This window comes from Pelobates fuscus, chromosome 2 (genome assembly GCF_036172605.1).
Source record: "Pelobates fuscus isolate aPelFus1 chromosome 2, aPelFus1.pri, whole genome shotgun sequence".
Taxonomy (NCBI): domain Eukaryota; kingdom Metazoa; phylum Chordata; class Amphibia; order Anura; family Pelobatidae; genus Pelobates; species Pelobates fuscus.
The window spans coordinates 389,068,569-389,082,678 of NC_086318.1; positions in this window are offsets into that span (position 1 = coordinate 389,068,569).

Consider the following 14,110-nt stretch of genomic DNA (forward strand, 5'->3'; position numbering starts at 1 on the left):
ACAACCTCTCTCTGTTGGTGTCCCCCAAGGTTCAGTCCTTGGTCCCCTACTGTTCTCGATCTATACTGCCTCCCTTGGTAAACTCATTAGCTCCTTTGGCACCAATATCATTTCTATGCAAATGACATGCAAAACTACCTGTCCTCCCCTCATCTCTTCCCGACCTTCTTGATTAGTGTCTCTGACTGCCTCTCTGCTATTTCTAACTGGATGGCTGCCCACTTCCTTAAACTCAACTTGTCCAAAACAGAACTTCTGGTCTTTCCTTCCGCAAGTGTTGCTACTCCCGTTTCTGTCTCCCTCCACGTTAATCCCTCCTCAATCAGCACCACCATGCAGGCTCATTGCCTAGGTGTTCTCTTTGACTCCGACCTCTCCTTCACCTCTCGTGTCCAGTCTATCGCCAAATCCTGCTGCTTCCATCTAAAAAACACTGCGCGCATCCACCCCTACTTAACTCCACTGTCCTCTCTCGCCTTGACTACTGCAATCCACTTCTCACTTGTCTTACATGCTTCCAACTTGCCCCATTGCAATCTATAATGAATGCGGTGGCGAGGCTCATCTTCCTGTCCACTTGCACCTCCCACGCCTCCTCCCTCTGTCAGTCCCTGCATTGGCTTCCAGTAAGATATAGGGCTCAATATAAAATTCTGATTCTTGCTTTCGAATCTCTACATAATGCTACTCCCACCTATCTATCCTCCCTAATACACAAGTATGTCCTGTCTAGGCCCCTACGCTTTGCCGAAGACCTGCATCTATCCTCTGTTCATACTGCCACCTCTGATGCATGTATCCAAGACTTCTCTAGGGAGGCACCGTTCCTGTGGAACTCCCTTCTTTTTTCCGTTAGATGTTCACCCAGTTTCCACTCCTTTAAGAAAACATTAAAAACTCACTTTTTCCCAAAAGTATGTCAATTAAACTATTAATGGCTCAAATAAAACCACAATAAGTCTTCATTGAATACTATTCTACCAATCTACTTCCCTTACCTTTTGTGTCACTTTACCCCACTCCCTCTAGCATGTAAGCTCATTGAGCAGGGCCCTCAAGCCCTCTGTTTCTGTGTGTCAAACTTGTCTGGTAACAATTACAGGTTTGTTAGTCCACCCATTGTAAAGCGCTACAGAATTTGTTGGCGCTATATAAATATAATAATAATAACAATAATAATAATATAGATTATATATTTACTGAACAAATTAGAACTCTATAATTGGTACATTACAAGCTATAACAATAGATGTTGTTGGTGGTGGCACTGTGCTTGGGTTCTCAAGTCACAATCAAATCACCAGACCCATGAGAGAAATTTGAAAACATACTCAATGCCTTATTTTGGCCAAACAATAGTTCTACTGAGAGACAAGCCCACATGTGACAATCCCACCTCACAGCCCCATACCCTCTCACAGCCCCCTACCTTCTCGCAGCCCCTACCTTCTCACAGCCCCTACCTTCTCACAGCCCTCTACCTTTCACAGCCCATCTACCTTCTCACAGGGCTGACCCTCTCACAGCCTTCCTACCCACACTTTGTCACAGCCATCCCCACCCTTTCTCCCCACACACCGTCACAGCCGCCCCCCACAAGCCCTTTTACTGCCCCTCACACAAGCCTTGTCACAGCCCCCTCACACGCCCTGTCATAGCCCCCTCACACACCCTGTCACCTACCCACACACCCTCTCACCCTCCCACACACACTGTCACCCCCACACACATTCTGTCATCCCCATACACACACTCACACCCCCTCCATACAATATCACCATCCCCAATTACTTTCAGCCCACACACACTGTCACCCCTTCACCCAGCTATATATATGCATACAAGTGTATACTTTTTTGGGGGGAGGTGGATCTTGGGTGAGTTCCCACACTTTTTCCCCAGGACTTGACCCCTGATTTGTAATTCTTGTAGAGAATGCATCTTGCTAGAATAGATTTTAGGATATTGCTTGCTCTCCTCAACAGATATTTTTTATTTAATTCGTACAGCTTTTGGCTAGCATGCTAATATATGGTTTTAAATAGAGTAGACTTTTTATATGTGCCAAATTCCACAAGTTTACCATGGTATTTTATAAAAAAAAAAAAAAAAAACATAAAATGGAATAAACCAAGAAACGAATCACACATTTTTTGAGTATACTTCGACATTAGGCTTTATTTACTCTACACGTTCAATGCTATGATCCAATATAATTTCCCAATTGATAATAATGCACTCCACTGCCCAAAACGTATGCATATAAATCAGTGTTATTTAGATATACCCCAATAATATAATACAGAAAACATTTAATTATGCATTTTTTTTCCATTTGGGTATAAACAGAAAAAAACAACTTGCAAAAGCTGCAGGTCTCTTGTTTGCTGCCTTTGCAAGCCCTGCCCTTCTTATCCGACCCAGACTTTCCCTGGCTGTCCAATCACTTACTTCCCAATGCAGCTCAATGAGAATTCTCCGCAAGGCAGTAGCTCTGATCGATTGCTGCCTCTTGAATCTAGTTCCACTGAGTTAACCAAACAAGGAAGTAACAGGACTGGTTGACAGCCATAGGGGTTTAACAAAATAATTTAATACATTTTCCAATTTCTATTACAATTTGCACTTTTAGTAAAATGAAAAAGAGGGCAAACTGAGTGATTTAGGAATCTGGAGTGTTCCTTTAATGATAGTGCCACTATACAGATGTTCACTCTTCTTGTTGATTATGATTAAAATCAGAACTTTGTGAATCATGGCATTTGTCAAATTAGTCCATATTTGTTCTAAACATTATGTGGCCTGTAACCCCTATGGCGATCACATTTGTTTATGAAAGATATGATGATCAATGTGTTATGACAAGATTGCTGCTGGATTAAAAACTGCTTTTAATCAAGTGAGCCTCGCTTTGTCATTAATGTTGGCTAGTGGGAACAGCTTCCGTGAGCTCTTGACATTCTTGTTGTCAGACATAATCAAATCCCATTCATTAACTTGGTGCTTGTTATAGTTCATAAACCCTAAGAAGACCTCCTAATAGAATGTGAGAATGCACAGTAACAAGATAACATTCAATGACTTGCTTGAGTCGACCTTCCTGAGCATGATGTACCAGGAAGCTTGCAGCAATTACAAGCATGTATCAACAGAGAATACAATACTAAAACCTGACCTGCTTATTATTTGACTATTAATGATTATCTTTCAGTGGTGGATTGCCAGCGACAGGCCAGTCTGGGCAGCAAGGTGCTAGTCTAATCCCTAGATCAGTGCCAACTCACATGTATGTACATATTGTATGGTCTTAGCACATAGTGGAGAACCTGACAAATCGACTGATACCGAATGTGGCACCTTTCTGGTCCAGATTGATCACCTTTTGGGATCTTTCCCAATGATAGGCCACTTTCCCAATGATAGGCCACTCTCCAGACGCTGAATCGAGGGACTTTTTGCACATCCCCACCTCTTCCCTGGACCGGTTGGGGTTACCCTGGTCCCAGGAGACCACATACTGCATCTCCCCGGCCACTCCACTGCTGGGTGTGGAGGCGCCATGTGGCTCCCAAGATGGTGGCAATCACAGCTGGAGACACAGCCACGATCTGAGTTGAAGCTACTCTGGCTAAGCTGGACCTCATCTTTACGAGATTTTGGGCCAGCGTAAAGGCAAGGCAGCAAGAAGTGCAGACACCAGGTCAGTGTACCTGTCACGATTCTGGGAACCTAACACGCTAACAGGTCACAGGAAGGGTGCAATACCGGTCCTTAGAATGGCCAGGTTAAGCACACTACGAATAGTCAGGAGATAAGCCAAGTAAAGGGAGCCAGAAAACAGGAGAGTGATAAACAAGCCGAGGTCAAAGGAGTGGAGAATACAGGAAAATCGGAATAACAAGCCAAATAATCGGTAACCAGAGAGAAACACGAGCAAACTACAATTCAGGTATCACAAGACCACAACAGGGCACTGAGAGACAGGAAAGGTAAGTATATAAATCCTGTGCCTAATTCTGATTGGATAACTTCCAATCAGAATTAACAAACACACGTGGGAGATATTTACACCTCCCACTGTGATTATGGTACTGCGCCTTTAATGCCAGGTCACGTGACTGACCCCGGCGTTTGCATAAATGCGCGGGGTCCCAGCGGGCAGCGTTATACATGCTGCCGCTGGGGGGGCGAGGACGAGGACGGAACTCGCTGACAGGTAGGGGAAGGGGAGACCGTAGGAGGACTGAGGGTGAGTGCTGCAAGCGGATTGCAGCCTCCCCTCACAGCCGCCTGCGGGACCCTGACAGTACCTATGACACGCAGGAGCACCTTACCTGTGCACACTGGACCACACTGTTCCCAAGCCCTCTAAGAAAACCTGCTCAGCAAGCCCTTTTCCCTATTTGGCAGCAGCCAGCGAGGCCCAAAGCTGCTCAGCGTTTGCAACCCAGATGGGCAAAGCATGCGACACTGAGGAGCAGGGCTAAGGCCCGGGTTACTGGAACTTTGATTTCCACAGCCCCACAAGATGGAGGCGGTTGCCCGCAGGAGTTTGAATGGCACTCCAGTGTGGGCCTAAACTACGTTACCCCAAGATATGATCATCCACCCACAAGGGACCCTCTCCCAAAAGCCCAGAGGTTTTCTCGAAAGGCGGGTATTTGATGAAGGTGCAAGCTGATCCTATCGGCCTTCCGGCTCACTGTGGCAAAAATTATATATTCCACAGTATTGGCCTTCATCTTTGCTCATTTCTCTGCAGTGGACTCCTGCATTATGCATGATTTTATAGCACTCAACTATCAACTATCCAAGCTTGACCTATCTATATTGCGGGTATGATATTTAGCCTGATACACAACCCCAGTGGAAATTTACTCTATATAGGATTTCTTGTAAGCATGTTTTTTTTTTGTCTTAGCACTACCTTGTCGTACCTAGCTAATCTTGCTACTATAATGTCTATTGCCATAGCTTGTATTAGAACGTTCATACAAAAATGTGTTTTCAAAATTAACACGTTACATTGTAACACTGATATATGTCAGGAATCCCTGAATAACCCTTCACATGTATATATTTTTAAAAGAAGACAACCTAGGGTATTAAACCTTGGGAATTTTGACTCTTTTCATGCGACCATTTTACCAGCAATTTATTCCAAATTTTAAAAAAATTATAATAATTGGTGATATTTTTGACACACATAGCAATTTAAAAATACATGTACTGAGAACTTTAAGGGTTACTGCCAAAGAACACCCCAATATGTGTTCAGCAACATCTCCTGAGTACAGTGATACCACACTTGTATAGGTGTATCGGGTTCTTTAGGGGTTAAAAGACCTTATTTGGAGGGTGCGCATTCCAATTTTCACAGCTGATCATCATGCACCCACCACAGAAAGGGTTAATCTGACAAAAACAGTGTGTTTTGTTTTTCTAATGTAATTGTTTATTGAGACAGAAAGAATAGTACATTCAAATGAAAGTAAAATACATATGACATGTCACATCATTAAAGGAACACTATAGGGACAGGAACAAACATGTAGTTCTGAACCTATAATGTTAAAACCACCATCTAGCCTCTCCCCCCCCCCCCCCCCCGCTCCCCGTAGTCCTCCCTAAATATAGTAAAATCATTATTTACTTTGTATTCAAGTCTGCAGCTGCTGCCTCAGCCCATCAGTAGTGATTCTCTGAGCCAATCACAATGCTTTCCCATAGGATTAGCTGAGACTGTCAAGGAGGCAGATCAGGGGCAGAGCCAGCACAAGCCAAACACAGCCCTGGCCAATCAGCATTGTATAAGAGCATCTCTATGAGGAAAGTTCAGTGTCTGCATGCAGAGGATGGAGACACTGAGTGCAGCACTGCCCCAGGAAGCACCTCTAGAAGCCATCTGAGGAGTGGCCAGTGGAGTTATTACAAGGCTGTAATGTAAACAATGCATTTTCTCCTACTGCAAAAAGTCTGAAGGTCATGATTCTATTCACCAGAACAACTTCAATAACCTGTAGTTGTTCTGGTGACTATAGTGTCTCTTTAAGGTTGTAATAAAGCTAATGAGTAATAGAAATGATCAGAGACAAAACCAGGAAAAGGTATGGGAGTGAGCACCAATGTAAGAAAATAAAATAAACAAAATGAAAAGGAAAAACAGACACAAGTTCAATAACAAGAAGAAAGTACATGCCCAGTATGAGACCGAGCTAACCTGCTGCGTCACAATCTGGAATGGCCGATTTCCTCAATAATATACACACGGATCGCAAAATTAGGGCATAACATTTCTCATGTTCTCAGCATTTACATTTGTAAACAGTTTGATTACTTATCCTTGGAGAATGCCTGGGAGCTCCTGGCATCATAATAAGTACAGAAGGCTGTAGTGGTTATGGTGTTAGGAGTGTTCTTTGATTTCAATGCTTTAGGTTTTTATATGCTTGTAGGTTGTTACATTATGCATGTGTATCATAGCATGTAGCATGTGTATCATAGTATGTATAAAAAATTTATAAAAACTGTTTCACTGTGTGTGTATACTAAGCTTGGTAAAAGCTCTTCATTGACCCAAAATGTAGTATACGTGACAATAAACTTGGTTTGTATACAAGTTTATGAGCAGGCTTTGTCAACAGCCAAAGGGTCAAGTGAGAAGTCTTAGGACATTTTTCAGAGCCAGTTCTACCGTACGTTTAATGGACAACCAATAGATATGTATGTCTTTAAAAAAAAATCCAACACTTAATTCTATTCTGAACAATAAATTACTGCCTAATTTCCCAGAAACCTTTTATTCAAACGTTGATTGTTTTATCCTTAAAGTTCAATACATCGTCATTTGTGTAGAAGTATTTATCATAAGCAATTCCTTTGTGATGTTGTAACAGGGTAGGGTGGCAAGCAGGGTCTGCTTTACATCTTGAAATAAAGTGATCTGCACGTTAATTAACACTGCTTGGTATGAAATCCACTGAGAGAACAGATAAGGAAGCCTTCTCTTTGACACAGTCTATCTCGGAATTATAATGAACAGCATGCAGCCTGTTTGAATTCCATATCCTTTTACGATGGTGAAACCACAGAATAATGAGCAGTGCTCATAAACTACAGTAGTTTGGCACAAAATAGCATATGATAAGCATAGTAAGAAATTAGTTCAGATGACTTCACTTTGTAAAACTGACTCACTCAACTACTTTACTGTCTTTCCATTCTTTTCCAAGAACATCTCTATTAATGATTTTACCTTGTATCCCTAGTGGACATCTCTTTTTTTCACTTAAAAAACAAACTTACCAATTGTGTATGCATTGTAGAAATATTTAAATAAATTGGTAGTAATGAAGTCTGCAGACAAAACAGAGTGTGTTTGAATAATAGTCAATCTCTCCTGTTCTGCTAAAGCGTGTGAGAGCATTTGTAAATTGATCCTGAAACAGACCTCATTTCTGTGTCATTACTTTCACAGGGACCTTACAATTATTCTAATTCTTCAAACTCAAAAACTTGTGTTGCTCCATTTTTACCGTTTAACATAGTAATGCTGCATGTGTTAATCTATCTCCAACGGATCTATTTTTGCTCCATGGTTTGTCAATAAAAGGCTTTAAGACATTTTGATACTTATTTAAGGTAGAGTACCGATGTCATTTAGAAGACAGACAGACAAATGTAACACTGAACTGTATTTTATGAGAAAAGAAAAATTGGTTTATTTTAAAAGAGACTGAAAGTCAAGTGGTTCATAAATGTCTCCAGAACTACAAGATTATATTATTTCCCCCTAAAATGCACTTTACTGATCTGTGTATTTATGTTACATGAACTTTTAGGCCAGGGTTAGTGTGCTGGGGTTGCATAAGTGTTTGTGTAAGGGTATATGATTAGTGTTAGGGTAAAGTAGGTGTAAAGGGTTAGTTTAGGATAGAAGTTAAGAGTTCAGGTAGTTATGATGGGTTCAATGGTAAGTTTAGTATAGTAGTAGTATTTTTTTAGAGCAGCTCTGAGACATACAAGTCCCATTTCAGCCCGAGATGAGGTCAGTTGGTGGAGATTTAGATAAATGAAGGACCCACACTTGTACTCATGAGAAAACTACAGAAACTTGCATCTAAACTGGATCAGAGAAATATGGAAAAAGTGAATTTGGTTGGCATGCCTGTGCCTTTTTATAGGGCAGACATGCCAGCCTTATCTTGGCTGATCGTCAATGGAAATGCAGTCCTCAAACAACTGGGTTGCCAAGAATAATCATAGCTGTCCTATTTGATACATTTGATTCATTTGGCTTGAGCTATTCAAAACAGAATGGAATAACACAGATCTTAACAGAGACGTTCTAATATCAGGAATTTAAAGGAAAACTGTCGTTTACATTGGTATGAACTTGCCTTAGGAAAATAAACTCAGAGATGGATCAGTATAAAGCATCAAAAACTTAGAAGAGCTGAGAAACAAAGTCCAAACATTAATGTGACTATCTATAAACGGCATTATGAGTGACTATAGGTGATAACATCATTCTGTGACCAGGAAGCAGCCAGGCAAGGTTGGGTATGGGTAGGATGATAAACAGCTGATTCCAACCAAAGATCACTGAAAATGGCTGTCCATGGTGGACAAAGTAAGAAGGCAGATGGAATATCAGAACAAAATCATTGTGCAATGTGAAAGAGAATCTAACATAGTAAGTTATATAAATGGGAATAACGGTTGCTCCTTTAAGTCACATCTTATATTATAATTGTACTTGCAACTTTACAAATGGCCACATTGTTGTCAAGAAATGTTACTAGAATTCCTTCTACTGCTGGGCAATTTTGTTCTCACAAGATCACATTAGTGCACGTAGGTACTTTGCTGGTGTGTGTTGAGTTTGTTGGAATCTATGTGTGGAAAAACACTTTTTAGAGATGACTTTATATTGCCTGACTTATTGCACTCATACCCCAGTTTTTAAGTTTCCAAATTGCCGGTGATGTGTGTGTAACTCAAATTATAGTAATCTTTGCTACACTTTAGAGTCAATACTTCTTCATCTTTCATTCTGTCCTGAGACCATACTAACATAGACAACAATGTATTTTAAAGAACCAGGATATAAAATGCTAAAATACATATCATCTTGGTTATTTATAAGACTAAACAGCAAAGGGTTGCTTTATCAGCAAAATGGCATATCCCCAGACCCTTCTTTTACAGACAGTGTTTAGAATGATAATGGGTAGGACAGCTGCTTGGCGTACCATCCAGTGGAAGGTACCAGACTATAGCTAGGAAGGGAGAAGAAGGTATATAAGAGTTAATATATGCTTGCCGTTAATATTTATCTAAATGCAAGGATTAGAGAGGATTGATTTTGCTATTACAAGCTCTCTTCAGGTTCAGCTTAGTGCAGTAATGTATCTGCCAGAGAGCACACCTAAAATCTATTATACCAGTGGAAAACATACAAGTGTTGGATAGGATTTAGAAGCATAAACATATAGTGAATGCTACATGATTCACAAAATCTTTAAAATACAATTTCTCTGTTTCTTAACTTTGAAAAGTGATTACCAGAACTGCGTAAGTTCAAGTTTGTCAGGTCTTCTATTTAAAGGATAGGTTAATTGTCCCTTATGATATAAGGTATACATTAGGAATAGTTATTAAACTAATTTAGTAAGTTGGGCGTGTTGATTTTAACCAGGTATATCTGTCCAATGTCACAGCTAATTGCTATACTTAAGCTTCGGCTGACAGTTTACTTTAAGAATGATCTGTCTCGTGATTGTAATCCTTTCATTTAGTTAGTTAAAAAGTTGAAAGGTCAAATCATTCAACATAAAGTATTAATCAGCGGTTCACAGTCTTCATTTCCAAGTATGTTTTGCATCTGTACAGCAAACCATTATGTTTCTATATTTAATACTAGACTTGAAGATTAGTTTCGCTACAAACTGCAATTCGTCCATATTTAGGGCAATCGGGTGATCGGTCGGGTTCACAATCTCTGAGCTGTCATCTAGCTGATTTATTGACCAAATGAAATGCACAGCATGTTTATTTTTCCTCGTGATTCTGAATCTCACCCAGGGCATCGAAAAAAAAAAAGATGTTTGAAGGGAAACACCTTTTTGGTTTATCACATTTGTTTCCCAAATCAGTTTTTTGGTACCGAATTACTATCGAGTCAGATGGGCATATGGCAAAAATACATCCGTCCCAATTTTTTTTTTTTTTTTAAGAATTGGTTCAGCCAAATCAATTTTCCTTGTCATGCACAATTCTAGTTAATAGTAAAGTCACTTGTTTGTTCTAATAGCCATTGAAATAAGTCTGTAAGCTTTGGAGACCTATGAATAATTTTATATTTATTGGTCTAGCTTTACATTGTGATGTAATAAAATTATATTAAATACAGGTTAAAAAAGCTTAGATGAGATGGTTGTTTTGCATTTATAATTGTGTTACCTTTCTCTCCATTTACGTGACTACGCAAATGTTTAAATCAAGGTGTATCTTGTATTTCGTACACATTTGCTTGTACATTTTTTTATATTTAAATTTACATTCCTATTTTCTAGAAGTATTCAGCTTTGATACTACAACAATTTTGGCTAAATACTATAAATGTCTAATAATGTAGTATTTAGTGTACTGCAGGAAGATACAATTCACACCAAATAGCGGAGTTAAAAAAAAAAAAAAAAAAGTCAAGTTAACCAATTAGGAAAAAAAATCCTTGCTCTACTCTTTGGATCTACATTTTATAAGACAGTTTCAAAATAATGTCACCACAACTTGATGTTTAGTGTAGGACCGTAATATTTTAATTTTGAATCAATTATTGAATATATACTTGTTTTTAAACTTTCCATCATAGAATGTTAATATTTAATTCCATGTGGAATCATCAAGGTAACACAATCACTAACTTATAAATCTGTATAATGTCACTATTATCGATTAATGGTTTTTAAAAAAAATGTGTTTATTTCCTGTCTCATTTTCTTGTAGATTTTAAGCTTGTATGTAGGTATTGCATAGCACTTTGTTAAAAAAAATAAGGCTTCAAATGGTAGACTATAGTACATGGGTAGGGTTCTATAAACAAACATTCTGTGCCAGCATGTCTAATTCTATATAGTTCTGTCCATAAGAATACATATAAATAATTGTTGAAATTTTGTGAAGTGTTCTGGATAAGAGAACCATATTAGAACTAATAAATAATTGAATAAAGACCAGTGATAAGATAAAAGATGTATATTGTAGAAAAAAACAAAAACTCCCAAAAACCCAACAACCTCATTTCATCAGTCTCTGTTTAGTCAAACTAAATTTATGTCTGACTGAGGAGCAGTGCCTAGTGTGTGAAATAATGGAGTTTTTTGAGGTAGTTTCCATGTCCCAAGCAATGCTGATGAATACAAAATAATTATGTACATTATCTGAAAATCCAGACATTTGTAACAGAAGATTAAAAGATTCAGAATGTATGGTTATCATCTTAACCCCTTAAGGACTGAGCCAAACGTACAAGTTGTGAACAGAACAAAACGTAAACAAAACCTGGCATTTGCGCTATATGTCTGTCCAACCGTAATTCACCTCTTTCATATTAAATGCACCCCCCTTATTATATATCATTTTATTCAGGGGAAACAGGGCTTTCATTTAATATCAAATATTTAGCTATGAAACATAATTTAATATGAAAAAAATGGGAGAAAATAAGAAAGTTAGTTCTACATGACATTTTAACTGTCAATGTCATAATACTGTTTGCTTTTACTGCAATAAAATACACATATTTGTATTCAGCAAAGTCTCACGTGTAAAACAGTACCCCCTATGTACAGGTTTTATGGTGTTTTGGGAAGTTACAGGGTCAAATATAGCGTGTTACATTTGAAATTGAAATTCGCCAGATTGGTTACGTTGCCTTTGAGACTGTATAGTAGCCCAGGAAATAAATTTACACCCATAATGGCATACCATTTGCAATAGTAGACAACCCAAGGTATTGCAAATGGGGTATGTCCAGTCTTTTTTAGTAGCCATTTGGTCACAAACACTGGCCAAAGTTAGCGTTAGTATTTGTTTGTGTGTGAAAAATTCAAAAAATGACAATTTTGGCCAGTGTTTGTGACTAAGTGGCTACTAAAAAAGACTGGACATACCCCATTTGCAATACCTTGGGTTGTCTATTATTGCAAATGGTGTGCCATCATAGGGGTAATATTTGTGTTTCAAAACAGTAAAAAGTATTGCAGCAATAATATCGTCCGTGTAAGTGCTGTTTGTGTGTGAAAAATGCAAAAAACGTCACTTTTACTGGCGATATCATCGTTGTAATACATTTTACTGTTTTGAAACACTAATATTTGTGTTCAGCGAAGTCTCCCGAGTAAAACAGTACCCCCCATGTACAGGTTTTATGGTGTCTTAGAAAGTTATAGGGTTAAATATAGTGCTAGCAAATAAAATTCCCTATACTTTCGGCATGGGTTGTCAGGCAGGTCCCGCTAATTGTAATTAATTAGGATACCTAATTATGTAAAAATATTACATAAATATATGTGTAGAATTAATATATGTATATATATATACATATGTGTATAGATACGTGTATATATATATATATATATATAATTTTTTTTAATATTTTTATTTATATATAGGTATATATATATATTGATATATATACGTATATATTTATGTATATAGTATACAGTGTTACCCAGCACACACACTCAAAATTATGAAAAAAATGCCGGGTGCTTAAAAAGCCAAAGCCAAAAATATAATAAGTAATAAATGAAGGCTTGCACTCACGGTCTGTAGATAAGTAAAAATCTTTCTTGTTTATTTCAATTCATTTAAAATATGATGGCAGCAATCATATTTTAAATGAATTGAAATAAACAAGAAAGATTTTTACTTATCTACAGACCGTGAGTGCAAGCCTTCATTTATTACTTATTTATGTATATAGATATATATATTATTTCGTTCTACGTGTATTTTGATATAAATATATATATATATATATATTAAAGGGACACTATAGTCACCTGAACAACTACAGCTTAATGTGGTTGTTCAGGTATGATCTATAGCTCCCTGCAGGCAATCTGTTGTAAACACTGTATTTTCAGAGAAAATACAGTGTTTACATTGATTGATAGGAATACCTCCAGTGGCCGTCACTCAGACGGCCACCAGAGGGACTTCCTATCATGCAGGGCCCTAAAAAGGCCCTGTACACGTCAGACGTATTAAAATACGTCTGACGTGTGCAGGAGAGAGAAGGCACTGTGTGCGCGCCTTCTCTCTCCAGCCTGTCAGAGAGGAGAGGGGGCGGGCAAAGACCGCGAGCGGAGCTGTCAGTCAGCTCAGCTCGCGGCCGCGCACACCGCGCGCATGCGCGGTAGTGCGCTCAGGATTTCAGTGGGCGGCATGAATGCCGCCCTCTGAAGTATGTGCGCATGTGTGGCGAAGCCGCGCATGCGCACAAGGGAGCAATGACGCTTCCAAATGGAAGCGTCTGATTGCTCCCTGCTCGCGCCCGCCTATTTCGTCATTTTGACGAAATAGGGGGCGCGGCTTCACAAGGCTCCCGGCACTGGAACCAGGTAAGTAAAACGGGTTGGCTGGAGAGTCCCTTTAATATCACAATACAGTTAGAATGAAATAAAACACATTTATAATAATGTATTTTTAATTACATTTTTAATTTGATCTTTTTACGTATTTACATACTTTTTTATATTATATATAAATATATATATAACAATAATTATATATATATATATCTAATCAGTATCAGTCTACGTGTAATTTGATATTGATATATATATATATATATATATACCGTGTTTCCCCGAAAATAGGACCTACCCCGAAAATAAGCCCTAGCCGAATTTTCGGGGTGGGCTGCAATATAAGCCCTACCCCGAAAATAAGACCTAGGCATTTTACCTTTGGCGGGACTTCCTTCTTCTATGAGGAGGGGGAGGAGCGTTGCGGGCCGCGGCATCGCGCAGCGTGATGACGACGTGCGCAGCGTGATGACGACGTGCGCAGCGCCGTCAGTCTGCCTTCACGGATCTTC